Consider the following 4,682-nt stretch of genomic DNA (forward strand, 5'->3'; position numbering starts at 1 on the left):
TGGGAAACAAGTCCTGTTGCAGTGAGAGGGCAGCTGTTGTCAGCCAGTCTCTGTCTTTACCTTGGTCCTGATCTGAGCTGGGCCAAGTCTCTTTCTGTTACCTGGGTCCCTATCTGAGCTGGGCATGGGAAGTGGGAAGCAGCCATGGGGGCAGGAGACCTCCCTCAGAAGGGGCGAGTGTTCAAGCCCCTGCATAGTTGGGGGGGTGAGGATCTGTGCCCCACCTTTGTTGACCCCCAAGTTCTCTCCTGCCGGCCCCTCTGCGACTGTGCCTGTCTTAGGTTGTTCCTCCCTGAGGAATCTTACCCGTCTTTGACTAACCAGCCATCCTCCGGGGCCAAGCAGGGTGATGTGAGGTTCAGTTCTGTCTCCTTGGTAGCCTACGCCCCCATGGCCTCCACGCCCAGCAACTGCCTTGGGATCCCCTCGCCTGCTGGCGGGGCCCCGGCATTGATCACATATCTTGGGGAACCCAGGTTTCTTCTCCAGCTCAAGCCATTGGGCTAGAGACAGATCCATGGTACCAACCACCATGAGGCTTCAACCTCAGCATGAACAGAGAGCTCAGGCAATAGCTATAGTCAATTGGATTGTAAGAAGAGGGTCCCTCTTGACACGAGGGTAAGAGGGGCCAATACAGGACAAAGGAGAGTCCCAGGACAGGGCTTTCTCAGCCCAGGATGTCAGGCTCTTGGCACAAGACAACTCCACGTATGGGGCATATACCAGACACTCCCAGAAAAGGGAGGTGCCCTTCCTGGAACAGTAGGGTAGGGAGATTCTAGAAAAGGCTGTGTTCAGGAGAGAAGGAGAAAGGCCAAAGACCAGCAAACAAGTAGTCAGATTAAAAAAAAGAAAAAGGAAAGGAGATGTGGGGCAAAGCTGGGACATAAGGACAGACAAAAAGGAGGCACATCTTTATACTGAAGTCCCCCCAAAACTCCTCTAACGGGGCGTTTACTACATAAATTATAGTTCTTCACTTGGCACTCCACCCAGCTGCACGAGGACGGGCCACACGAGACCTCGGAGGTGCTGGGAATTCACATGTCGTCGTCATCAGACGTGTCACTGCTGCTCGTCTCCGTGTCGTCATTCTCAAGCATGGGGTGGAAAGTGCTGCTTCTCCGGGGTCCAAACTTGAAGTCACAGATCAGGCCATTTTTTAAAATACCATTTTTCCTCAGACCATTCTTCTGCAACTGTTCGCTAATAACTTGGAATTCTCTCAGTTCATCCTCAGTTAAGGGAGCACACATTTCATCGTTTTCACTGTCTTCTTGCCAGCCCATCTCCTTCAACAATCTGTATTCTGCCTCAAGGGAACTTGAAAGAACATTGGTCGGTGGGAAGGTTGAGGACCGAATGATCTGCTGGGAAATAACCGAGGCATTGCCATTCTCTTGTGGAATGTCATTTTCATCAAAGTTCCCGTTTATATCTCTGTCTCGGTGAGTACTATTGCTGTTATGCAAATTAAATGAGTCTTCATCCTTCTCGGAGCCAGCATGGCTTTCATCCTCATGCTCCTCCTCCACTCCGTCCCGTTTTAACGCCTTCAGAAACTCCCTCTTCTTATCAGTGCGCATTCGTGTCAGCTTGGTTAGACGAGGCTGCTGATTAAGTTTGTCAACAGGTGAAGAGGAATTTAAGTGATTACACTCTTTCACTGTCGTTGTTGATGGACTAAAATTCTTGGCTGTTGATTTAAAAGAATGGAAGTTGCCAACACCATATGGAGACTCATGAGAGAAAGAAGTCCCAACTTTATTTTCTTTAGTTTGGCTTTTCCATTGTGTAGGTTTTGTGGGTGGAGCAGCAGGCTTAGGGACCAGGCCTTTATAAACACTGGGGCCAGTCCCTTTCTTCACTGGCTGCGACAGGGGAGCCCCTCCAGCGGGGAACTCAGACAGCTGCAAGTCCTTGGCAGTGCCTTTCTTAATGACCAGCATCCTGGGAGCTCTAGATGTGGGGTTCGGAGGGTACTCCCATACGCCTGCAGCTAAAGACTTATTTTGATTTGGTTCTCTCTCATATTCAGGATTTAAAGATGAAAAATCCTCAGCCTCAAACTGTCTGCGTTCTCTCCTGTCTTCCTTCCTCCATGGCTTACTGTCAGGGGTGTTGTTGTCGTGCAGTCCTTGGCCTTTTCCACAATGGAAAAGGCTGCTCCGAGAACGGGCACTCCCACCATGGTATCCCCCGTAATGATTTCTGTTTTTGTCCTCACCAAACTCATTCTCATATGCAACTGGGAAGCAGAGTGAGAATTCAAGATCTCCATTAGCTTCAGCTTCTCTTATCGCCCTTTGAAATTTAGACATGGAGCTCCTAGGAGCCGCAGGACCTGGTTTAGGCTTCCTTTCTAATTTAGGGAGCCTGTTTTGAATGGGTGGGCCTCTCTCCTCTCTACTGACTGGAAAGGAACAATGATCATGTTTATGATATTTATTCTCCTTCCGATCAGTAGGCATAGCTAAATTGCTCTTAGATTGAGCTGGAGACAATAATGATGTGTCCTCTCTAGGTGGATCCGAGGGACTATTTAAAGTTTGAGAAAGTTCAATAGTTTCTGCCTCTGGTGCCAAGATGCCACGAATTGAATTCCAGAAGGAAAAGGTATTTTCCGGGATCTTCTCAGGTCCATGGGAGGTGTGGTAATTCATAAATTGCTCTCCTATTTTAGTCCAAGTTGTTAAATTAACAGTTCCATCCTCAGGAAGCCATTGACATGCATATTCTATAAAACTTTCTATCTGACTGGGAGTAACCTTAACTCCTCTGCTAGCAAGCAGATGCGTTAAAAGATTAATACAGAGTCTTTTTTCTTTAGACTCAGTATGACCCATCTTGTCAATATAAGTTCTGTACTAACTATCCGCTTACCCTACTTATCCTCTATAGGGGGGGTCTGCAGCACCCTACGGTGCAGTCCTATCCGTCCCAAGTACTTCCCAAGTACGAGGGGACTTACCTAGATGCCCCACGTTGGGCGCCAGTTGCTGGAGTCCAACCCCAGCGGGTCCAGGGGTCCCCAAAGGTGTGGACGGAGTCGGCGAAGAAGGAATGACACGAAGACAGCCTTCAGTTGATCAGCAGCCTAGTCAGGACCTCTAGCCAGGATCTCCAGCCAAAGTTCTGGTCGGAGTTCTGGTTAGGAACTGATGAGGATCTGATGAGGATCTCATGTTTATTGTCTTGTTACATCCATATTTATACCAGTCGATTTTAATCCTGTCAATTTCTATTTCAAAGTTTAGGGCGTTTCTTATCTCCATTCCAGGGAGTAAAGATTATGTAGCTTAACTACCCGCCTGGCACTTAATTAAGGGGTTGTATCCCCTCCCTAACCTCAGGGGAAAATCCCCACCTGGGGAAACAACCTTTCTCAGAGAGGTGACCTTTGTTAAAACACATGGCACTAAGGAGAGCAAACATATTAAGAACAATATGCTATATATGCCAGGTCCCTTGAAACATATGCTGTGCAGATCTTTCTTTTCTGCAGTGACTGTGTCAAGCAGCAAGGATGGACTGGCTTCCGGCATTTATTACCCTGATTTTCATGTTTTGTCTTGATGTTGTATACTGGTATGAGTAATTAAGGAAGGATTTGCCATTTATCTTTTTTGATAGCATTATAGAAGTTTCAATCTTTGAATACCTGTTTTCCACACTTGTGCTTCTCTCAAAATGTAGTAATTAAGAATTTTTCCAATAATCCGTCTCTGCATTCTAAGGTTTGCTTCTCATTATATTAGGCATCCAGACAGCTGGAAGCTGCCCCTCCTTCTCCAATTTGCTGGCTGTTGCAGCAAGAATGTGAGACTCTGAAATATTAATTATGAATGCATCACAGTCCATTAAAAATCAAAAAGCTACTGATGGTGACAACCTAGCCACCTATTTTTATTATTTCTTGACCCATTAGTATACTACTTCTAAGTTTGTACAATTTATTATATTTCATAAACTTTATAGGGATATTATAATTGTATTCAAATATTTTAAGAGTAGAATAAAAATTATCTTTTAAAACATTCCTGTTGTTATAAAATATACCTAAAAATAAGTTATATGTTTGACCATTTTAAAAAGATATATTTTATTGATTTTTTACAGAGAGGAAGGGGGAAGGATAGAGAGTTAGAAACATGGATGAGAGAGAAACATCTATCAGCTGCCTCCTGCACACCTCCTACTGGGGATGTGCCTGAAACTAAGGTACATGCCCTTGACCGGAATCAAACCTGGGACCTTTCAATCCACAGGCCAACACTCTATCCACTGAGCCAAACTGGTTAGGACTTGACCAATTTTAAGGGTACAATTTAGTGACAATAAGTACATTTACTTCTTGTGCAATCCTGACCATCCTCTACCTCCAGGACTTTTCCATATTCCCCAACTGAAACTCTGTACTCATTAACCATTCTTTGTCCTCTCTTTCCTCTCCCCTAACAACCACCCTTCTACTTTCTGTCTCTATGAATTTGATACTTTAAGCACCTCATATAAATAGAATCATGCAATATTTGTTTTTGTGTGACTAGCTTATTGCACCTAGCATAATTACTCAAGATTCTTTCATGTAGTAAGATGTGTCAGAAATTTCTTCCTTTTTAAGGCTGAATAACCACTGTATATAGAGACCACATTTGCATTGTCCATCTGTCAATGGA

The 4,682-nt window shown here is 44.9% G+C and overlaps 1 pseudogene; it reads right to left on the reverse strand.

Moving 5' to 3' along the window:
- Window positions 1–1,043: 1,043 nt before the first annotated feature.
- On the reverse strand, window positions 1,044–4,433 carry LOC102419095 (annotated as a pseudogene).
- Window positions 4,434–4,682: the final 249 nt, after the last annotated feature.

Source organism: Myotis lucifugus, unplaced genomic scaffold (genome assembly GCF_000147115.1).
Source record: "Myotis lucifugus unplaced genomic scaffold, Myoluc2.0 scaffold_82, whole genome shotgun sequence".
Lineage (NCBI taxonomy): Eukaryota > Metazoa > Chordata > Mammalia > Chiroptera > Vespertilionidae > Myotis > Myotis lucifugus.